This window comes from Rhagoletis zephyria, unplaced genomic scaffold, assembly GCF_001687245.7.
Source record: "Rhagoletis zephyria isolate East Lansing unplaced genomic scaffold, Rhagoletis_zephyria_1.1 Rzeph_scaffold_00186, whole genome shotgun sequence".
Taxonomy (NCBI): Eukaryota; Metazoa; Arthropoda; class Insecta; order Diptera; family Tephritidae; genus Rhagoletis; species Rhagoletis zephyria.
This window is the reverse complement of record NW_016157270.1, coordinates 195,212-220,644: the sequence shown is the minus strand read 5'-3', so window position 1 is coordinate 220,644 and position 25,433 is coordinate 195,212. Positions and strand designations below refer to the sequence as shown.

The 25,433-nt window shown below is 35.3% G+C and overlaps 1 protein-coding gene and 2 non-coding genes across 3 annotated transcripts in view; all 3 read left to right on the top strand.

The window, feature by feature from the left end:
- tkv (serine/threonine receptor kinase thickveins) overlaps nt 1–25,433 on the top strand; it is a 282,020-nt gene that overhangs the window by 130,493 nt on the left and 126,094 nt on the right. The window lies entirely within an intron of this gene.
- Nucleotides 7,390–7,461, top strand: TRNAQ-CUG (transfer RNA glutamine (anticodon CUG)). The gene has a single exon. It is a non-coding gene; the product is annotated as a tRNA-Gln (tRNA).
- On the top strand, nt 7,892–7,964 carry TRNAK-UUU (transfer RNA lysine (anticodon UUU)). Its single transcript has one exon. It is a non-coding gene; the product is annotated as a tRNA-Lys (tRNA).

Genomic DNA, 25,433 nt, shown 5'->3' with positions numbered 1-25,433 from the left:
TTCTTAGTGTGTGATTTCGTTTTTGACTTGGATATGCTCTTAACCATACCACGTATTCTACGTTTAAATATAGCGGCTGTATCTCCGATACAGCCTGCAGACCAAGACGAAGGCGCTGGACTGTTCCTTTTTTCAATTTTATTTTTTAGTTATTTTTTTCAGTTTTAAATTTGGCACTTACTCCAAACAGGCGGCTTAAGATTAATGATCATGCGCGCAATGCCACCAAACATATTTGGGAGTGTACCTCTACAACCATTAGGTGAATGGCATGAATGACTTGAATTGCATTCAATGAGTTGATGCTTGGGGTGGGTTGCTAGGCACAAGTGAAACAAAATAACTTGTAGGTACATATGTTTATATGTATACCTACTTATATATGTATATATGTATGTACACATGTGTACCTATGTATACTTCACTTGCCAAATCGGCTTAGAGGACTCTAACTTCAACTTTGTTGATAGATTATGTATGTATAAGCATTACGGAGCCTCACCGAAAAATGTTCGTTATAAAATTTTTTTGTATTTATTTAAAGACTTCCGTTAAGCTATTTCGGAAAACTATTAAGATTAACGTGAGCTGGCGCGATTTGAAAAGACCTCCAAAAATTGAGTATTTTATAAATAAAAATAGTTTTTAAAAATATTTATTTCAAAAAAATCACCTCACATGATAGAAGAGTTTAAGCTTAAAAGGTGTCCAAAAAAATTTTTAAACATTTTATCAGTGCAATCAAAATAATCAAATTTTTGGAGGTATTTTCAAATCGATCTAACTGACGTAAATTTTGATATTTTTTCGATTTTTTTTTCGAAGAACTTAAAATTAATTAAAAATTCTAATTCCGTGCCGTTTTTTTTTTGTTTGTATGGGAGTGATGCACCCTAATAAACACACAAATATACATATGTATGTATGTCTTTAAATACCTACCTTTGGCTCTGACAAACGATCTACCAACTGAAAAATGATCTAATCATAAACAAATGCAGGCAAGCAGGCAGTCAGGCAGTCAGTCAGCCAGCTATCCAAAAGCATTCAAGAGACTTCCAAACAAATAAAAGTTGGGCCAAAATTAGACGAAAAAGAAATAAATAATAATAATGATGAAGCGGCTGCTTAGCACAAAGTGGGATGGAGTCGCATTAAATGCGGCCACGAGTACATCAACAGATGATTTGTATCTTTCTCGCCATCATTTGTTGAACCCGTTGTACGTTGGAAGCACGTGGCTTACAAATATGGAAAAAGAGTATAAATATAGACTAGAAATACTAATGATTAAGAAAATCTGGCACTCGACAAAAGAAGACGAAAACAAAGTGACATGTAATTACCAGGCATGTATGTATACTAAGAAATCGTAAGTTCAGCGGCTACAGATTAAAAAAGGCATTTGAACAACCCTTATTAATTGACATTAATGCATTAATTTAATTCCTTCTTATTTGAGGGACAGATAAATTTTAAAAACTACTTGAGAAAATGGACCTAAAAATTAGAACACCGAATGTTTTTGGCAAAAATATGAAATTGTAAGTGCCTCTAATTTTATGCACAAAAAATACGTTATGCTTAATTTTTTCGCTAAATTTAAGTATGTATTTTGGTGCAATTGCATATAATCCGTGCCTAATGGGATTCGGTTGTTCCAGGCCTGCCTCACTGATTTTTGTCTCCTTGCATGTTCGTGCGTGCTTGCGAATAAGTGTTCTACATTCGTTGAAATCCGGGCTGGAAAAATTTGGCCCGCACCCATCTCTAATGCGTGCCCAAATTCGGTAGAAGCCAGGTTCGACCCTCAGTCCGAGCGATTGCTAAGCATTTTTTGTTTTTTAGCTTTATTTTATTTTGCTATGTATTTTTATTTTTTTATTTATCTACTTTTTTTGTTAAATTTTTTTATTTTTTTTTTTATTTTTTTTTAATTTTTTTATTTTTTTCGGTGGAAAAAAAAATCGATTGGTATGTTTCACTTAATTGTAGAACATTTCCTTCATAGCGAATTTTTCCATGACAGTTTTCATCAATGTCCCTGGTTGCGAACGTTACCCGAAGTATTGTATAATATTTTATTTTACTTAATTTTCTTTACCTTTGAATTTTATTTAATGTTTTTATTTACCCCCCATTTCAATTACTCACATCACATAAATCATTAGGCAAATGCATGCACTTGATATTTTACGTGTCTCATTGCAAATTTGTGTTTTTTCCCAGCCAATCGAACTAATCGACATTTTCGCATTCAAATCGCGAATTGTTTTTATTGCCTATTCAACAAGCAATAACATTTAAAATGCAATAAAAAAGCTAATTTCGTTACGCACTTGTTCGACTTCGACTAGTCGTTGTTGTTGTTGTCGTTGTGGTTGTTGTTGTGATTGTGGTTGTTGCTGCTGCTGCTGCTGGTTTTGTCATGCTCCAGTGTCTCATAAATGCAATAAACAATTTGTAATTTGCACGTGCTCCAATTTGCCATTGTTGTTGTCGTTTGTACAACGTCACACGCTGCATACTAAATAGCTGCCCAAACGTGCTTCAATAAATACATACATATGTACATACATACAGACAAACATGCAAAAGCACATGAGTAGATCGCAAACAAACAAATCGCCAAGCTAGACAGTGCAGTAGCACCAGCAACGCCACCACCCTAACCGCCTAACCACGCCGCACCGCCTGGAAAAAGTGGTTGTCGACGAAAACGATTGCCGATTGCCAATTGCCAATTGCCAATTGCCGATTACCATTTCGCTGATGAGAATATGCGTCGTTGCCGCTTGCCCCTTCCCGCTTGCTGTATGCAGTTTGACGTTGCTGCATAATTTGCTACGCATGCGCAAACAACTGGTGGTTGCATACAAAAACGTACAAACGTACAAATGCACTCGCAGCGTTGCACTATGGTTCCAGTTGCACGCAAAGCAGAAAATATTTAATATCCTTGGCGTCTTCTCTCAGGAGTTATCTCTGAGAGAGTCCTATATACAATAATCAATCTTTACTGGGTGCCGGGACATAGTCGACGACGACGACACTAGATGGCACTTCGGGGAGCAATCCAGATCTTAAAGCCTCCCCTGCGATTTCTGTTTGCAGAAATTGAGAGAGTGAAGAGGGAAGCCACCAACAATAGGTGGAATAATTTACACACCTGCGCCCTACCGCGCTCGCTCTGGCCACGACGACGAACGGAAAACGAAAAACACGGAGTTTATTAAAGTTCTCAAAGCCAAACATTAGCCATATGGCCGCCAGTTTCGAAGACCCGTATAACGATTTCTGCACAATCTCCCGAGATGAGCAGGAGATAGAAACCGTCCAGCCCTTCCTCTGCGAGGGACCAGCACTCCGAATAAAACGCCTAAAATTTTTGAAGGACCGCTTCTTTCAGAACCTGGATATCTTAGGGAAAGCTCCCCTGAAACTACTGCTGGGATTTGCTAGAGAATCAAAGACATGTTAAAATAGGCAGGGGGTAACCCCTTGGGCATCGCGATGGGCCATTTTGACCTCCGAGTGAACTTTTTTTCAGAGCTGCCAGCTTCAGCTAACCTTACCTAACCTTGTCACTTTTTAATATATTTAGATACACAAAACTTGTAACTCGGAGGTTTTTGGGGACACATACAATGAATTTTAAGTTAGACCAAAGAAGTTCAAAATGGCGGAAGAATTCACCGGATATTCTTGAAACTCGTTATTCCGGGGTTTTTATGGACGCTTATTATGGCGTCCGATGCCAGCTTTTGAAAATGCAAAATGGCGAATAGAAAGTGACGGACGAATTTTTTAAAACAGTTTGAAACCCTGTTCAAAATTATTTCATCCTAAAACGTTCTTAAACCACTTTTGTCTGTCACCCATGTTGGTGGTACACATTTCAATTACCTATTCCCTTATTTTAAGTTGAATTTGATTTTTTAAACAGGTGGCACCCCTTCTGCATGTGTACATGAGCGATGACCATATTCTATTAGTTTTATTAAATTTATGTAAATTAATTTTTTAACATGAGAAATATAGAAACCCAACCGTAGGTGTGTAGAGCTTTTTTAGGCCTCTTAACCCTTTGCTGTGCCCTCTATTTTCTTTTGTTTAACTGTTTTAGTGACATGTAAAAATATGGTAACCGGAATATTTATCTTTCACACTTCGTTTAAAGCCTTTTTAAAAAAAATATATATAATATGAAAATCCTAAGGGATTGTCAAAATTATTCACACAGCGCACAGTGGTCGGAGCAGCCATGTTTTACGCGAAAAATTAGAAGGGCTGTTACCATATCAATAAAACTGCAGGATCATAGTACTAAATCCGTATATGTCATTAAATTTATTGTACGATAGCTGTAGCTGTCAAAAAAACTACCAATTTCTCCAAAAAATATGAAAATCCTATTGAAAATGCCACTGATTAGGTTTTTAGTCATGCTAGTCACGAACTGTATATCAAATTAAAACTTCGGTAGTTGACAGCTGTCAAATGGACCGTGAATTTTTCTAAAAATAAGAAACTTATTTTTTAAAATGCTACTGATAAGGGTCCCAGACGCGCTAGTCACGAATTTTACGTCAAATGAAAACGTTGAAAGTTGCCAGCTGTCAAATCGGCTGTCAATTTCTCAAGAAATAAGGAAAATTGCCCAAGAATTAAACGTACTAGTTTTTAGGGCTCTCGAGTTCAAATATCACATTGAAACTTTTTCATTTGATAACTGTCAAATTAACTGTCGATTTTTAGTTGAGTATAACACAATAAATTTCTTTAACAAAATGTGATTTATTACATGCGAGGGAACATTTTTATTTAGATGAAATTTATGATCAAATTATGAAATAATAACAATAATTATATTTATAAATGGGGTAGAGTTGTGGGCGTCTGATATATGTTCGGCCCAAACAATTTGACTTAGGCCCTCATAGATTTTAAGATTTTTTTTTGTATGGAATTCGTAATTTTCCAAAGAAATTATATTAACATTTTTCAGAACCGCCAAGCAATTAGCTAAGCAGAAAAAAAAAGTTTTTAAGTTTTCATATTTTTGAATTTTTTTTTGCGCCCATGAACCACAGTGCGTTGTGGCAAGTGCGCTGAGAAACTACTGATTGTTAGTTGTTGCTGTTGGTGCAGTGCTGCATAACTAGGCAAAAAATTTCTGTGCAATTTATTCCTAGCTGCGCTGACCGTGGTGTACGCAGAAAAAGTTGCTGCATTTTCCCAAGCAATAAATAAGAAAGTAAATATAAAAAAGACAACATAAAAATTGACTTGATTGATAATTCTGCACACATTCGATTTTATTACTCTTTTCCCTAGCACAAATGGTCGATTTCTAAGAATCGATACTTACGGCAAAAACATTAACAATAACAATAACAACAACAATAATAATATCAATAAAAAATAATAATAGCTGATAGGGTTCGCAAAAAAAAAATAAATAAAAATCCTTAGTCTTATTTGCGTTCAAGTGTGTGATAATTATATTTGTTTTGTTGTTATAGCAAATTTATATTTTTGTATGCACGTGTTATTGGTTTTTATTATTATTACTTCAATAAGATTTGTTTATAAATTGGAAAAAACTCATTATTACTTGGAAATTTATAATTTTATTGAAAACGGCTGCAAAGCTCTTCACACTTGCCTGTGTTGATTGCTATTATTGGCGTGATAAATACAGACTGTTACTGATATACAATAAATACATATATACGATTACTTTTCCTCACAACACTCACGCCAAAAGTGTTATCTATTTTGAATAATTAAATTTATCTTATCAATATGAAATTTTCAAACACAACAAAGCCCTTCGTACGCTTTCAAACATTTTGTTACAAGGAAAGCTCTGGCGCGCCATGCGAGAGTTCCGAGTTCAAATCTCGTACAGAGCATTAATTTTTAATTTTTTTAAAGTATTTTTTTTTATTTGGGTTTTTTTATGGTAATTTTTTTAAGTACCTTTTTTATCTAAGTTTTTTATTGTAATTTTTAAATTTAATTTTTTAAAAAGAAAAACATTATATACCCGAGCGCACATGTGCACAAGGGTATTATAATTTTGTTCACATAACGGTTGTTTGTAATAGCCGAAACGAATCAAGATTTTGAATTGATTTATTTTTTGAAATAATTTGAATATTTTTAAATACTTCAAATTTTATAAAGGGTGGCAACTATTTTCAAAAAAGTTAAACCTTATAGCACATCTGCAGTCCAAGCCTTGTAATCTGCCATCTACGGATATGAGGGCATTGAATATTAAATATTTGGAATTTAATTGTTCATTAGGTGGCAACTCTTTTAGATAAAATAAGACCAGTTTGCACTTCTACAGGCCAAGAACTTTAATTTGACACCCCATTTTTAAAAATCGAGCGAAAGGTGTAGATCTTTTATCCTGAACAAAAAATCCCTTCGCGTATTATATATTATTATATAGATATTAAAGTGGTCCAAAAATGTATGAGAAAAAATAAGGTCGGATTTAAAAAAAAAATGTTTGAAAAAAAATTAGGGAGTGCTCAAAGCGCTCAAAGTTTTGCATGTATTTTATATGGAGAAAAAACAACTTTTCGTAGGAAGAGTGTGGAATTCCTGATAACCAATATTTTTCGATCGGAAAACTTTGCTTATCTTCAGGAGATTCCTAGTAATAATACCCAATTGTTTCTTTAACCATTTTTGCGTGGTAACTATATTTTATAGCTCCTCCAAAACCCCCAGAAAATGCTATGGGGGACCAATAAAAAGTCGTTAATATTAAAAAATGGTTAAATAAACAATTGGATATTAATGCTGGAAGTCTTCTGAAGAGAACCACAGTTTTCCAATCGAAAAATATTGATTTTCAAGAATTTGATACCATTTCTACGAAAAGTTGTTTTTTCCGCATATAAAAATACATGGAAAACTTTGAGCGCTTTGAGCGACCTCTAAATATTTTTTGATTTCAAAATAAAAAATAGGGGTATATTTTTTTCGATTCATAACAATCCTCTGAGGTGGCGGCATTAAAATTCTGACTTTATTGTTTTTGGACCGCTCTAATAGATATGTACACTGCTAATCAGACAGGTTGGTACAAGCAAACATAAGCTGCGTTCCCCAACATTTCTGGGTTAAAACCTGTAAAACTGTCAAAAAGCAAAAGAAGTTAGAGCACCGAGTACGGGAAGGCTTTCTGGTAAATTCCTGTAAACTGCAACTTCTTGCGAGTTAGGCAACGCAGCTATGGTACATAAGCTAAATAACATATGTACATACATACATATGTACATATGTATCTTGCCTGTTTTGGCTGCACCTCACTCAAGTACTTATCACATCATCGTGGCATCACTCTTGGCGCGCGAGGCGGTCAACGGTTCCATGGTGTAGTGGTTAGCACTCAGGACTCTGAATCCTGCGACCCGAGTTCAAATCTCGGTGGAACCTGTCCCATAAAAAGTGGAGTTAATTTTTTTTTAATTATTTTCATTGTTTTTAATACCAGAATTAGTTTATTGCAGTTTTTTTTTAATAGCTTTCAGTTTCAAATAACTACTTATTTGGCATTTATCTTTCTTGCACATACATACATATATGTACACGTACATATTTTCATATTTTGTTTAAATAAACAAATCAGTAAAAGGGAAGAAGAGTAAAAAATATCTAGCGTTCGCACAGCTTTGCTTTCGTGATTTCAAATGACATACATATATGTACGTACATACAAGCTAACATACTTATTTCGCTACCAAATGCAACGAGTAATTGAACGAGCTGAGCTAGCAGTCGTATGAGCAAACAAACTCGTTTCGTTGGCTGTGTTGTGTTGCCTTGCTTGTGCTGATATGCCGCATTTGACGACAAGCTGACATGTGCCCGGGTAGCTCAGTCGGTAGAGCATTGGACTTTTAATCCAAGGGTCCAGGGTTCAAGTCCCTGCTCGGGCGGGAATAGTTTTTTTTTTAAATTTTTTTTTTTTGGTTTTTAAAATTAATATAGTACATACTTTTATTTAGGTTGTTTTATTAATCTTCTGTAATGCAACTAAGCAGCCGAAAATCTTTAGAACATTTTATTATGAGTACCACCTCGCAGAAAAGTTCAAATCTTTCTTTGGATATTTTTAGAGTAGTAAATTGCTTATACTGAAAGAAAATATCTACATATAATCATACATATGTACATAAGAATGCATGTATGTATGTACAAAAAGTCATGTGAAAAATAATAGGGACACAATATTTTGACCAGTTTCGGCTATTTTTTAACCGACTCCATAAAAAGGAGAAAGGTTATCTATTCGGAATATACATACATATGTATGTATAAGTGGGGCGTTTCGTACCAAAACAGACGGGGTTCACACTTCATATGTTTGATTTTTTTTTCAAATTTTTAGGGTTGATGCATAAACATAACTAATAAATAAATATGAAATTTGAGCTTGATTAAAACATTTTTAAAAACTTTACGGCACAAAGGGCCGTAGGAATAAAAATAAGTAATTGCTTTTGCTTAAAAATTCATACCTTTTACTTCAATTCTGTTTGAACAAATCGAGTAAAAGGTCTGAAATTTTAAGAAAAAGCAACTACTTACTTTTATTCGTACAGGCAAAAACAAAAACAAATCGATTTAATATTTTTCAAATATCTTGAGAACAGGGGTGAAAAAAATTAAAAAAAATAACACTTACACACTTCAAGATTCTCTATTAAAAAATAATAACAATTTTTTTTTTTTTAAAAATTTTTTATTTCAATTTTTTTTTTAAAAATAAAATAGTTTTTGAAAATATGCCACCTCAAAAAAAAAAAAATTTAAAAAAATCACAGTGGTAGCTCTGAGTATTGCGCAATATTTAAGTGTAGTATCGTAGGGTGCACTCTACAATAATTTGAGCTATGATTTTTTTTTAAACCGAAGTTGAGTAAAATGAATTTAAGAATTTTTTAAATAATAAATTGCAAGTTTTAAGCTACTGCAAAATTGTGTTGATTTTTAATATATTTTTACAATCGCTTAAGAATTGCACTTTACTATACAAAAATTTAACGGACTACAAAACTGCATACTCAAAAAAAAATAAAAAAAATTGTAAATTTGCAATGTTCTAATTTTACTCAACTTCGTTGTAAAAAAAAAAATCAAACTCAAATTATTGTAGAGTGCACCCAATAATACTATACTTAAATATTGCGCAATACTCAGAGCTACCATTGTGATTTTTTTCAATTTTTTTGAGATGGCATATTTTCAAAAACTAATTTTTTTTTATCAAAAAATTTGTATGTGAAAAATTTTTGAAGAAAAAAGTTTTAAGAATATTTCTTTTTATACATAATTTTGATGTGTGTATGTGTGATTTTTTTTTTTTTTAATTTTTACCTCGCCCCCGTGCTCGAGATATTTGGACAACTATTTAATCGATTTGTTTTTGTTTTTGTGCTGTAAAGTTTTTAAAAATGTATTAATCAAGCTCAAATTTCATATTTACTTTTATGTATCAACCATAAAAATTTGAAACAAATCAAACACGTGAAGTGTGAACCCCGTCCGTTTTGGTATATATACATATATGCATATTTTTTTTTGTATGTATGTTACCGCATAAGTTTGGACCACGTTAACCGATTACTATAAAGTGTTTTCCGCACAGGTGGTCCTATATTAATTTGGTTTAAAACTGATCACCGGATCATGATGAAATTAAGGATAATCTTAAATTTGTTAATGAGAATTAAAGTCGGTTTTTTTTTTGCTTAAAAATGACTTGTCTTTTGTCTGTTTAATTATTATTATAATTTTTTTATAAAAATACAGCGCACTATCTACCAAAAAGCATATAAGTCCAAATTTCAAACTTTTTAAAAAAATTAGAAAAATAACAAAATTTAAAAAAAGACTAAAAAGTAAAAACTAAGAATTTTTTGAAAAAGAATTCGCATTGATTTTTGATAACTTTTTTGCGGTTGGTAAATAAGTCCGAATTTCAAACTTAAAAAAAAAATTAGAAAAATCCAACAAAATTTTAAAACAAAAACAAACTTTTTACTAAGAATTTTTAAGAAAAAGAATTTGCGTTGATTTTTGAAAACTTTTTTTGTGTGACACCGCAAGGAATAAAAATTATCAACGCGATTTCTTGGCCACTTGAAAATTGCCTATAAAACTTCATATTTAATTTTTTTCTAAAAATTCTTAATAAAAAGTTTGTTGTTGTAAATTTGCGATAAGGTATTAAAAAAAACATTTTAAATAAGACCAAATGTGAATTTTTCACTGATTTTTAATCGTTATAATTTTGATCTAAAACCACTTTGTACTTATTTTGCTTTTCTAACTTAAAAACTGTAAAAACTATGTAAAATAATACCGGTTTGCCTATGTTTTATTCATTTCAAAATCAGCAACCGGTTTTCTTATTGTATTTTTTCGAATAACTCGAAACCCGGTTTTGGAAAAAGGTGAATAATCGAAGACTCTAATGTATCCATATCAGTTTAGAAACACTTGTACCGCATAGTTTACACTTTTTTCAAAATTGGTAACCGGTACTAAAAACCCGGGTTTTTCGAAATCGGTAACCGGCACAAAAACTGATTTAAACTTTAGAATCACCGTAAAGTAATCCTTGTAGGTGTAAAGTTTCAACAAATTATGACCACTTATATTTTTCCACATTTGTCCATTTGTACGTTAGTCCAAAGCCTTAATTTTTTTACCGATTTTATTATTATTTTTTTCTTTCATTTACTTGATACGATTTAAAATAGAATTGTGGAGCCCCGATTTTTCAATTTGTATTTATTTCTGTATACATATAAAATATTTTAGTGCTAAAACGAAAAAAAATGCCAAAAAATTTTAAATGTTATAATAAATTTCCACAAAAATTAAATGTTTATAAAATTTTAGATATAATAAAATAAAATAAAATTGGCCTATTAGATTTTAGCTCAAGTTTCAAGTCGTTAAGAAATTGTGTTGATTTCTAACAATTTTCTTTTGTTAAAATTTCAAGCACAAATTTAAGGCGTATGTGAAAGAAAATACATAACATCGTCAGCAAATTAAAAATTGTTAAAAACTTGCACTCGTAACGAGCCATAAAACTGCATATCAAAAATTTTTCTAAAGAAAAAAAATAATTTTGCTAAATTTTTTTTTTGCAACATTTCAAATTCGAATTAGATTTCGAACAAGCTAACTTTACCTACAACAATATTGTTGATGAAAAACCTCGTAAAAATATAAAATAAGCAATTTTTTTATTTTTTTTTTATTTAGTACGCCATTACTGCAGCCATTCCCAGCACAAAAAATAATTTTCTATAAACTTTGGCAATCCGCCAAGCGACACCTAGGAGCTGTGTGTGTGGCCCACATTTGTCACTCCACACGCATGTTTGTTTGTGTCTATCCTGGCTCTAAGCATGCGCATGTGTTGTGCTTTGTGTGTCCACCCAACCAGGCAGGCGCTGGTGTCATAAATGCCACTTAAAAGCATGAAAAGCGTAAATTATTCATTTTCAAATGGAGATAGAGTAACAACTAATTTTTTTCCCCCTTTTTATTGCCAACAACAAACATGCAAGCAAAATATTTGCTTGTCAATTTTGCTTGCTGTTTTCCTTATCGCCGCCACAATTTTCCAATTAGCCGGTAATTTTTCCAACTAGTTGTGAATATGTAGATACATATGTATGTATGTTTGTGTGCATGCATGGAAAGCTGATAGCTAATAAAGTGGTTTGGTGGTTGACTTGTGCTGAATTGCGAGCGTAAAGAAAATTATTAACAAATTAGTTGCTCATTAATTTTCATAAAAAAGAGTGTGAAACAAAAAAAAATTAAATTGAAAAAATAAGAAAAACGAAGAAGAATGTTTGGAGAAAAAAATAAATAAAGTATGACAAGGTAAACAACTTAAAAGACGTTAATTGAAAAAGAACTGAGATAATAAATAAAAATGAGTGGGTTAGACCTGAACTGGATTTGAGACCCGTTTGTTGTAAGACTCCGCTTGCTTGGGAGGAGTAGCAAGTAAGATGTGTTATTTATTAGTTGCAGCGTTTATTTATTATTGTCGGCCTGTTGGCCTTAAAGCACTCCATTGCAGACTACTTAGCGAAAAGCCGGAATTTCGGAATTTAAAAATTTTAATCTGCTGTTGCCATACTTTAACCTGAGCCTGTATTGCCGCTTGCTTCTCTAAAAATATAACTTTAAATACGCCCTTCAAACCCTATTTAAGATTTATTCTGTCGCATAGCATAAGCCCATTGGAGTTGAAAACTTATTGTCTGGACTACTTCTGGTTAACAAATTCATTTGGCCGTCACACAGGTCCATTGATCTGCCCAGGAGAGGGTTTTCCAGACCTATTCCGACTAGTCTGTAAGCTAGCTGGCGGACGCAATGACGCTACCGGGACTTGAACAACCCCCAGTCGGGCGTAGACTCAAACATCAGCATCATTTGTCCCATGATTCAATAATACAAGGTTCGATAAACTGACAGTTGTCTCTCTCGCACCGCTCCCTTAGCAGTGGCACCGTGTTGCTTCTTTGCAAATTTACATGGAAACAATGTAGCTTTGGTGTGAAATAAAGTACAAGCTTTTGTGCAATATGTTTATTTGTATATGCATATGAAGCATATTAACTGATGAAAACATAAACTGTTTTTAAATTGGATGTTTACATCAATCTCATAGTAGTCTTATTTTAATTTTGAGTCATTTTGCAATTTTTATACAGCTAAATAGCACATAAATTACGTAATTCACGTAGATATATCAATATTACGCTCAACATTTCGTTTAAAATGCCAGATTTCCTGCAAATACATTAGAATTTACAAAAGGAATTTCACTACTAATTGCCTACTCTGCGTACTATTCTAGTACCATTTTCGCACCAAGAGATTTCCTTCTTCTCCTTTCTCCGTCCTTCGTAAATGCAACCTTTTGTAAGGGAGTGTCAAACCGCAGCTGTCAATAATTATCTAACCTTGTATTACTGAATCATGCATTTGTCCATTGAAATTTTCGTTTCCGGTTTATTGCTAGCTGGAGCTCTGGCGTTGAGTATAAGACCAATGAAATGTTCACTCTTTTCTAATCAGGCTGTACCCCTTCGGATTGCATGCTTTTGATCTCTTTCTCTTAAAGACTAGCGCAGCTTCCCCGACGACAGGGCTGCCAACCGTGTTCTGAGTAGCCGCGAAATCCGGTTTCAGGAATCTCATCATCAGTAGCCCTAGTTGGCACAAAAGCATCTATATTAGTTTATAAACACATTAATAAATAATCGAATCCGCGTGACACTATTTATTAAGCGATAAACGATCGCACGAGTGCGAGTATCTAGAGCTATGTAGCGGCTAACTCCCAAAGCTCGTTCCTAGCTATATATGTACGTATGTGTGAGTGTATGTGGTAAACTTGTAGTGAAAGGCCAGTAGCATAATGTTCGATCGACTGGTTGAAAGTGACTAGTTCATTAATTGGTAGAAGCGAAATTTCGAAGAGCGTTTGTTAACAGAAGTGGGGTAGCGCCATCTGTCTTCGAATTTTCACATTTGCACGACCTAAGGGCGAAATTTTTTGTGAAGTTATTTCTTTCCATTTACAAAAAAATTTGTTCTAAGTGTGAAACATCGGACCATAAATAAAGATTTTCCAAATTTATCGACACCCGCGCCACTTCTCGGTCGAATTTTTTTGTAGAGTTTACTCCTTTCGATGTGAGTGGTATACGTTCTAAATATGAGCCATATCGTACTTTTCAAATATATCGACACCTGCGCCACCTATCGGATAAGTTCATCTTTCATATTGCATTTCCATCGGGTTCTGAGCAAGTTGAAGTTGAGTTGGAAATTTCACGTGTCCAGCTCCTCGCAGAGTTAATTAAAAATGAATTGCAAGATTTGATTACACACAAGTGAAACTTAATAAAAGCTTGTAATTAAAACTTTTTCCTCATAAAAAAACTTGAATTAAAATAATTACACGAGATTAAGGTGTTTCGCCCTATTATTTGAACGTTTTTCTGCATAATATTCTTAATCTCAATATCAATCTCATTCTTTATCTATGTATTTATCCTTGCCTTCATCTCTGTCTCTATTCCTATCCCTATCTATCTTTTCTTTCCCTTTATGTTTATCTTGATCTTTATCTTCATCTTCATCTTTATTTGTATGTTTATGTTTATGTTTATTTTTTTTTGTGTTTATCTCTATTTTTATCTTTATCTTTATCTTTAGCTTTATCTGTATCTGTATCTGTATCTGTATCTGTATCTGTATCTGTATCTGTATCTGTATCTGTATCTGTATCTGTATCTGTATCTGTATCTGTATCTGTATCTGTATCTTTATCTTTATCTTTATCTTTATCTTTATCTTTATTTGTATCTTTTGACAATAACAGTTGCTAGTATGGAAAAAACATAGGAAAAGCAATCTGATCGTATTCCAGTTCACAGTCAGTAGTTTTCCCTACAGGGTAAGATTAGTTGGCTGAATGGCAAGATAAATGTAGTCACATAGCCGCAGCATTTAATTACATACTATATAACAATGAAGCAACACACAAACGTGGCGTGCGCCCGCCAAACACTTAAACGAAATCGCAGAGGAGGAGAAGAAGTAGGAGTGTCTCAACAGAGCAAGCGGCAGCAGTAGAATGGATGAAGATGAAAATTGCAGATGAGGCCGACACTGATGTGGCAGCAGGAAGCGCGTAGGCATTCAGCCAGCTATGAACGGACGCGCATCAGCCAGTCAAACAGAACCGGTTAGGGAACGCTATCAAAAGCGAGCAGAGGTAGTGGAAATGCCGTTAAAAAATCAGAGCGTTGAATTGCCAACGCTTTGAATGACAGCTTTAAGGTGTTTCGATGTACCCATAGCGCTAGCTTGTATAATAAACCTCTAATGGGAGTAGCTACAAAGAATATTGCAACTTGCAGTTTAACAATTTACTTTACGCAGCATCAGCGCAGCGCAGCCGCCAGAAAGTAGGAAGCGTGCGCCGATGACTAAAGAGACACTGCATAGAGGTGAAAGCTGCAAACGCGGCAGTCAAAGTAAGTCAGGAGCGACTAAAAGTCATCTGTCAGAAATGACAAGCACATCCGTGCCTTGCAGCTACATACGTTTTGTGGCACCGGTGACCAACTCAGCTACGCGCATGCGCAGCTCCCCCTACTCCCAGAGACATGGTTCGCTTTGGAGTAGGTACAGCATCGACGAACGCCGTCTTCTACATAGGTGGCAACATTGATGAGTGTAGGCCTGCTTGGCAGCGCACAAATTATTAACCATTTTGTCTGAGTTATGGCACACGTTTGTGGTTGGAAGTGCACAAGTCGTAGTCGTAGGCGAGCGTTGCAGTGGTGCTACTGCGTTTGTTCGCTTGCAATCTGGTCCTCGGGGTGGTGCGTTCGTTCGTTGGCAACAATTACAACTTTGTTACTTTGTTGCGAGTATTATTTGCCTGCGGTTTTGCCAACTTCATTCATCAACGCACTTGTGTGATGACACACATGCGTGGTGTGGTGATGACACCGTGTGTGGGGAGAAAATTTTGCTGGTTTGTGTATGTTCGCTTTTTAAATTTATATTAATTAAATGTGGAAATCAAGTCACTGAAGAAACCGCAAAGCAAACCCACACACAAAACGTTGTATTTTTTTTTTTTTGCCTTTCGGTGTTGTAATTTTAAGTTGTGTAGCAAAATAAGTAAGTGGTTTTCTTTGTAACTGGAAACTTAAATCACTGGGGAGAGGTGACTTGTTTTTGTGGCTTTGATCAAAAAAAAAAAAGTTAAAAAAAAATAGAGCAATCACATGGAATTATTCTTTGACCACCCACCAATCACATGGCTGAGTAACAGCCAGGGCTGGCAAATCTACGCAAAAGCTAATTTGGCAGCTGGCTAAGAGCAGGTCACAAAAATAGAAGTATGGAAGAAAAGCTTATTTCTTTCCACTTTATTAAAAAAAAACGCGAAAATGAAGCGAGAAAATTTGTTCAACAAGAATTTCATTAGGAAATAAACCAAATTATTTCTTTGTTTTTAATACATTAATATCTAAAGATTGTTAAAAAAAATAAGACTAATAAAAAAATACTAAAAAAAATAAAAAATCTTCTACGCCCGAGGAGGATTTGAACCCGGACCCTCTCGGTTGCCAACCCAATGCTTTGGCCACTCGGCCATTGCGACTTTTTGAGCGGCGCGGGCAAAAGGCATACATAAACGCTATCAGTTGATTGTCCGTGTTTGCTTTCACCACACATTTTTGGTGAACTTTTTGTGACTCTCTTCTTCTGAATAGCCAAATCGTGTCAAGTCACAAAAATAGTCCCTAATTGCTAATCTCAAATTTAGTGACTTGAGATGAGACTGAATTACTGAATCCCAGGGTTAGTGTTCGATCAAGTCTACAAATTTTTAACCCTTAAAATTTTTAATAACTGGGCAAATTCAGGTTTATGATTGAATACAAGGCGGAACTCCTGAACCGTAATAGCAAGTTATTGTACTTGGCCCCCGATACTTCTCTATCGAGATATGTATGCGCAATATATGTTTTTCTTTTCCGCCATAGTCTTATATCCCCAGGCCATTTCCATAACTTATTTCGTTTGGTTAATCAGTAAATAAGCTGTGTCAAACTATTTAATAAATTTTACTTTAAATTACATTAGCGACTAGTTCCTAAAGGAGTCGCTTAAGTAAAGCTACTTCGTGGCTATAAACTCTATTCCACCGCGTGAACATCGCTTAAAATATTAAGTAGGAAGCATGGCGGCCAAATTATAATTGCGTTGCGCATTCAAAGGAAGAGGAGCTTATAGCTACAAGGCAGCTGACACTATTTTATGATTTCCAAGAAGCAACCAATCAGCTACCTGCATTAAGCTTAAGCTCGTTCGAAAGAGTAGTCGTAGCCAAAAATGGACAGCGTCTATCATTTTTTTTTTGTACTTCCTTTTTTCGAATGCTCTACAGCTGCTTGAGTGGATGGTCTGAAGCGGCGGCGGCGGTAATCAGTGTCGGTGGTGGATGGTCGGCGGAGAACTTCGACTTTTTATGTAAATCATCTTGTAGTCACACTCGCCGCTGTCAACTTCATGCCTTTTGTTGCCTTTATTTACCAGCCATTTTTTTGTAAAATTTTTATTTTTTTTTTTGCTATTTTGGCTAAAATCTGTGTGAACAAAATTAATACGAAACATTATTAAATGCTACTCAGGTGTGAAATGGAAATTTATGAGACACAAATAATATTTTAGCTGTCAAAGAATTGCGCAAAAACGGCAATGGTCAACGTCAAAATACAACTTTGCCCAAAAAGGAATGGCTGATGGAGTGTGGTGAAGAAGCATTGCAAAGTACATACAACAGCAATTTATACAGACCGCGGCGGCGATTTGCGAAGAAATAAGAGGAGTGCAGCGCAGAGTAGCGGTGTGAGTGAGTTCACCATCACTGTTGGAGTGTGGGCATAGCCGCAGGAGTTGTATAAGGAAAGGAAACTTAAATTATAGTTACCTGGAATAAACGATTAATAACCGATGCATGCAAATTTGTATACATACATATACGCTTGTATGTAGGTATAGATGGATGTACATATGAAGTGCGAAATTGTTGTTGGACGACTTCCACTCCTCCTTTGATTTTGGTGTTTATAGCGGAAGTGGCGGCAGTGATTTAGTATTAGAAGAAAATGATTAGACGGTTATGGAAATTTCAAATGTAACTATGTTCAATAAAAAATTTCTCAGCGTGTAGATTCGGAAAGAGAATCGAATGAGCCGAATTTAAAAAAAAATTATACATGTTTAAGATACGCAGAAAGCAGGGGGTTACGTAAATTGGTTCCATGCAGGGATGCCCACGCTAATTTCCGTACGCATAATGAGATAATAAGGGCAGTATTTTTAAATACTATATAAAACTAATACTTCTGGGTATATTTCATAAAGCATATCTATCTATCACATATGAATGTACATATTCGGGCATAGATGGATAATTCCTTAGAATCGCATATTTCTTGATGAAATTTTTGTAAGAGCCAATTTACACGACGACTTTTCACCCTGCGTTTTTGGCCCGTTCCCTTAAAAAAAAAAAAATCTTCGAAAATCCTCGTGCATTTACACGATGACTTTTTCTTTGCGGCGTTTCTTGCGTATTTTTCACATTTAGGCGTAAAATTTTATTTGGTCAACTCTTTCGTCCTTATTTTTAAAGCGGAGCGAATCGCGAACTCAAAGCAAAAATACGAAAAAGTGAACTCGATAAAAGCGAAACGTCAAAAAACCCCTCGATTTCGCTCACCGTGCGCACTTGCCTACCGCGCTGACTTCGCTACACTTCTTGCCTACAAGCTCGACACGCATGACTTTTTACCCATACATACATATGTCTGGACCGCCTTCGATCTACTTGTAGGCCAGTAGGACCTAGTCATTTTGGATTACAAGGTTTTGGCTAAGCGCTCGATGATATTACTGGATGCCCATCTTTCCAACAGGGGACTAAATGTGGCGAACGTACAGATCTTTACCAGACGACAACTCTTAAAGAGTGCATGACCTTGTCAGTTCATCGGTTCTTTAGTTTCCAGCAATATCGCTATGACCTGGAACTCACGTAGTTATATGAGCTTCATATAGAAGGATGAGATTGATAGGCATGTCAGACACTCGCCATTTCATTTCAAGCGTATCTACCATGAAAGACCTAAGGGCCTTAATTTCTACCTGACTATGGGAGTATGTTCACATCATACGCAAGAAAGTGCATAAGAATTGCTGAAAGTTTCCATTCCTCATCGATTTGAATCGAATGCGTCTCATTGTCGTTCAAATGTATCTACATATAATCTTCCTGAAGCACTTGCAAAACAATGCCAAAGCTTTTAGCGCAAAAAGTGATCCACTCTATTCAAAATTAAAAACATTTTCATCAACATATAATGGATCATTTACGAGTGCCTACTTATTTATGAATAATTTCGCATTTGTTTCATTTCGTACGGCATTTATCAAAGCTATCTGCATAAAAAGTTGTATATGTATACGCACGACCAGAAAGTGTTTTTACACTGACTTGTACTACATATAAAAAGTTCAAGCTTTATACAACTAAACAACTCACTTTGCTTGGCGTTTTTAAGTGCTGGAGTGACTGCCAATCTTTCGTCAATCAAAATTTTCGATAAACGCTTTCGAGACTTGCAAGCAAGTTAACAACCATATAGTATACATATATATGTATTTATGAACGTAAGTGTTTTCTTAAATATATGAATATACTTATGCACATTAGTGTGGTCCAAAAATGTAAAAGTAAAATCGAAATTTTTATGCTCTCACCCCCTAGGATTGTTCTCTCATAAAAAAATAAACCCATATTTTTTATTTAGAAATTAAAAAATATTTAGACGTCGCTTAAAGCGCTCAAGGTTTTCCATGTATTTTATATGGGACGAAATCACTTTTCGTAGAAATGGTATAGAATTCTTGAAAATCAATAATTTTCGATCGGAAAACTCTGCTTCTGTTCAAGAGATTCCCAACAATAACACGGAATTATTTATTTAACCATATTTTCCTAGTAAATATATTTTATAGGACCACCAAAACCCCCAGAAATGCAATCGGGGATAAATAAAAAATCTTTAATATTAAAAAATGGTTAAATAAACAATTGAGTATTGTTATTGGAGGTCTCCTGAAGAGAACCAGAGCTTTCCGATCGAAAAATATTGATTTTCAAGAATTCTATACTATTTCTACGAAAAGTTGTTATTTCCTCCCCCCAAAAATAAAAGAAAAAAGCATGGAAAACTTTGATCGCTTTTAGCGACCGCTAAATATTTTTTGATTTCAAATTAAAAAATAGGGTTATACTTTTTTCGATATAGAAAAATCCTAGGGGGTGTGAGCATTAAAATTGCGATTTTACTTATTTTGGACCACTTTAATGTACATACATAGGCCAGCAAAGGCATGTTTCTTTCGTACGAGTATGTCAAGTAAAGTGATATGTTCGCATATCAAATTTCCCCTGGCGTCTTGTCGTAAATTAAATGAACCGTAATTACTGAACTAATTATTAATTGACATGAGATTGGCGCCAGCCAACAACCAACAAAAGCGTCAAGTGTTTTTTATGTATACATATACATATAAATATAGTTACGAGCAAGGCGCCACACACATACAACATAGCACTTAAATGTAAAAAAAAAATTTAAAAAAAGCAAAAAAAAGAAAGAAAGAAAATTAAGCCTTTAAAAAATAACTGCAAACGCTCACAAGTTTATTTATAAGCCCAAACAAGCTTTTGCTGTTCTAAAACACTCCACTGTGATCATCACACGATCGTCGATTTTTGTTTGATTTTTACAAACACTTTTCTTTGGAGTGTTAGTCGCGTCGCCTGCATTGATGAGAAAGCACTTGAAACAATTTGATTTGTTGTTTATTAATTTGCAACAGCATTTCAGTAAAATTACAAGCATGTGCGTCTACATTAGGTTGGTCAAAAAAAAAAGTAAAGTCGGAATTTTATTGCTCTCACCCCCTAGAAAGGTTTTATACCAAAAAAAAAATACCCCTGTTTATTTATTGTGAAATCGCTCAAAGGTTTCCACGTATTTTATGTGGGGGAAAAACTTTGGTAGAAATGGTAGAGAAGTCTTAAACACCACTATTTTTCAATCGGAAAACTCTGTTTCTCTTCCCAGCGAAAACCTATTGTGTATACTACCATTTTTTAATACTAGCGACTTTTTGTGGGTCCCCGATTGCATTTATTGGGGTTTTCGGGGGACTACCAAAAAAAAAAATAACTACTATTAAAAAATGATTAAATAAATAATTGAGTATTATTGTTGGAAGTCTCCTGAATAGAAACCGAGTCTTCCGATCGAAAAATATTGATTTTCAAGAATCGTATGCCATTTCTACAAAAATAAAATAAAAATTTCCGCCATATAAAATACATGAAAATCTTTGAGCGCTTTGAGCGACCTCTAAATATTTTGCGATTTCAAAATAAAAAACAGGGGTATATTTTTTCGATATAGAGCAAACCTAGGGGGTGGGAGCATTAAAATTCAGACTTAGCTTTTTTCAAATTTTTTGGACCACCCTAATTTATCGATAAATTATTTTGTAATAATGATCAAATGATCGCCTTGTTCTAAGTTATGATGAATTCAGCTGATTCGTACATATACAAGCTTCAATATATATTATAAAACTGCGTTCCCGGTAGAAAACAAGTTTTATGCTCCAGGGTTTAGCCTCAGGGAGATTAAAGATTCTCATTAGGTTTTATGCAAAATGTCATCGATAATACCGTAATAAGTAATGGTACATCTTCTAAACTAAGGCAAACAAAGGCCACATTTCTGATAGAACAAATCATCGTTATACTCTGGCCTTAGTTTCTAAAAGCAATTTGCACTAAAAATAGGACAAAAATTACCAAATGCAATGCCAAGAGTTCGACGCTTTCCTCTGCCTGGTGGAGCTTAAACCAGAGCGAAGTCAACTTATTTATATCTCGAATGAGGCATACCCCAAAAAAAAAAAATAAAAGATTTCAGTGATCCAAAATAAACCAGCTTAGTACGGCCGGTAAACTAGAAATACGTAATATCCTCGATGATACATACGGTGACCAGGTGAGGTCTCCATAATGGCTCTTCTGTATCAGAGAAGGAATTTCCCCAGCACCCTGTTTGGCCTTTTCAGGCCTTCTTCCGATGCAAACTTGGTGGTTTTGGATGTTCCAGTATTGCCACACCGCTTATAACGACCGTCATTCAAAAACTCGCTAATGGGCCTCACATTTCCTGCTATGCTTGTTTCCATATTTTACTCACGTCTAATTGGACGCTCCAAAGAACCGCAGCTTGTCAATTCATCAGCCAGTTCGTTGCCGGTGCCCAAAAGGGTGCAGGCCTATTCCAGTACCATTTTTAGTTTTGGTGCCATCGATATAGAGACAGGGTTTTATATGAACCCAACGAAGAGTTAAAAGCCCTTCCAGACGTTGTACTTATAGCACCCGTTAGTCCTATTCTCACACTCCTTTGCAGTGTCTTTAACAAAGAACCTGTAATTTTCATTGCGGGTTTACGCTACTATTCTACAGCAGAATACGTGCTGATCGATCTCCGACACGATTTGAAAACTGTATTCGCTCGATTTACCTTCATGCCTCCTGTGATCTTTCCACGTCAACTTTCTGCCTAGATTTGTACCTATGTAGATATTGCGCGTCCGCGGATAGACCTATATTTGCGCCTTTAAGCACCGGAAGGTTGACAGCTTTCACCAGGGGCAACAAAGTACATTGCCCTGAGAGCATCTTCTCCCAACCCAACCAAGGAAGGCCGTCCATTATGGGCAGTACACATGAAGTCAACATAGTCTCTTTATACATAAAATACCAGGTTGACCGAGCTTTGCCCGGAGAGCATATACTTTTTAAAGTTTTCAAGATTTGGATAGCTTTAAAAAAATATTTTGGAAATAAACCAAAAAAAAATAGGATTTCCATATCTATTATGTAAATTCCTTACTCTAAAATTTAGGTGGCAACCCTATTCCGAAATACGCTGGAATGAATGGTACATATCGTGAGCGTATGTGTACTATGTATACATAACAAAAATGTTGATTGAGATTAACAAAATACAAATTTTTATTACAAGTAAGCGCGGCAACCCTGATGAAAAATATTTTCTAACCAAAGTTCTCAACAATACCTTTCATTTGATATCCATATTGCGATGTTTTAGATAAATTGTGTAGAATCGAAAATAAGTGGCAACCTTACACCTAAGACATAATATTTTGTCTATAGGGAAAGCATTGTTTAAGAACCTTCTCTTCTTCTTCTTCTTCTTATTTGGCGCTGTAACCGCCTAAGCGATTTTGGCCGAGTCCATAACAGCACGCCAGTCATTTCTCTTCTGTGCTAACTGACGCCAATTGAAAATGCCAAGTGAAGCCAAGTCCTTCTCCACCTGGTCTTTCCAACGCAGAGGAGGCCTTCCTCTTCCTCTGTTCCCAGCATCGCGGCCCGCGTTGAATATTTTCAGAGCAGGAGCGTTTCTGTCCATCCGAACGACATGGCCAAGCCAGCGGAGCCGCTGAATTTTAATTCGCTGCACTATGTCTATATCGTTGTAAAGCTCATACAGCTCATCGTTAAATCGTCTGCGATATTCGCCATCACCAACGCGTAAAGGTCCGTAAATCTTTCGCAGAATCTTTCTCTCGAAAACTCCAAGAGCCGCCTCATCAGATGCTTTCATTGTCCATGCTTCCGCGCCATACACCAGCACAGGCATGATGAGTGACTTATAGAGTGTGATCTTTGTACGACGAGAGAGGACTTTACTTCTCAATTGCCTACTCAGCCCAAAGTAGCACTTGTTGGCAAGAGTGATTCTCCGTTGGATTTCAAGGCTGAAATTATTATTGGTGTTAATGCTGGTTCCCAAATAAACGAAGTCGTCTACTTTTTCAAACTTGTAACTGTCAACAGTGACGTGGGTGCCAAGACGCGTATGCTCTGACTGTTTGTGTGCTGACAGGAGATACTTCGTTTTGTCCTCGTTCACCACCAGACCCATTCGCTTTGCTTCTCTATCCAATCCCGAGAAGGCAGAACAGACGTAGCCCTTGTTTTTACCGATAATATCGATGTCGTCGGCATACGCCAGCAATTGTACGCTCTTATAAAGTATTGTGCCTGAGCGGTTCAGTTCTGCGGCTCTTATTATCTTCTCCAACATAAGATTAAAGAAATCACACGAAAGGGAGTCCCCTTGTCTGAAACCTCGTTTGGTATCAAACGGCTCGGAGAGGTCCTTCCCTATTCTGACGGAGCTGGTGGTATTGCTCAACGTCATTTTACACAGCCGTATTAGTTTCGCGGGGATACCAAATTCAGACATCGCGGCATAAAGGCAACTTCTCTTCGTGCTGTCGAAAGCGGCTTTGAAATCGACAAATAGATGGTGTGTGTCGATCCTATTCTCGCGGGTCTTTTCCAAGATTTGGCGTATTGTGAATACCTGATCTATGGTGGATTTTCCAGGCCTAAAGCCACACTGATAAGGTCCAATCAGCTCGTTGACGGTGGGCTTCAGTCTTTCGCACAATACGCTCGATAAGACCTTGTAACCTATGCTTAGAAGGCTAATTCCGCGGTAGTTGGCGCGTATGGCGGGGTCGCCTTTCTTGTGGATTGGGCAGAGCACACTTAAATTCCAGTCGTCGGGCATGCGTTCATCTGACTTAAATTCCAGTCGTCGGGCATGCGTTCATCTGAGAACCTTCTCTTGGTACCCATAAAAAGTAATATTTTACCTTATTTTCTAAACAAAAAATTAAATATATATGCGATTCAAAATAGGTGGCAACCTTATTAAAAATATTTTTGAATTAGGGATCTTTAAAATACCTTCCATTTGATACCCATATTATGATGTTTTAATTAATTTGTAACTAATTTCGAATAGGTGACAACCTTATACGACTCTTTTCGGAGATATTGGACCTTAAAGTCCAAAACATTATCTGTGTACAATATTTCATAAAAATCGTTAGAGCCGTTTCCGAGAACCCTATGGGGATATATATATATATATATATATATATATATATAAGAACTGCTCGTTTAATGTAATAAGATACATTTCATTTGAAGCTTAATTTTCAAGATATTCGATTCCAATTCCCTACAGGGTTTCAATTCATCTCAAATTACAAGCAATTGTTTTGTAAGTGTTGAACAGTGTCTGGATATGTATGGCGACCTTTTAATTTATTCACTTACAGGCAAATTCATTTTGATTATTAATATTTTTTTTTTACTTCAATCAACATTCTAATGTTACGTGAGTATGATATTTACGAGCCAATGACGAAATGTAAGAATATGCGGAAGCTAATTGCCTATGAATTGTTTGTCCTTGGAGATCGCTAGATGAAAGTTCACTTCCTAGTTCGTCTTGAATATTCTAATCCTTAATTTGTTTCTTTAATTGCAGAGGTTTATAAAGCAAGAAAAAGTGTAAACAAAATAAACCAAGCCTATATATCCCTATGTTATTCGACAAGCTAAATTCGAATCTGAGGACCGTTAGCCTCCATCACGTCAGGTTCGTGGTCATTTCAAGGTCAAGTAGGGAGAAATTGATTGAATAAACCTGTAAATTTAATAAAATTCACCTGAATTCACCTTGAGGAATCAAGGGACCCCCATATTCGGCTTCAGCGATAACAAAAACATTTTTTTTATTGAATACGTTTTTTGTCCTATTTGACCCTCAAACGACCTCGGAGATGATATT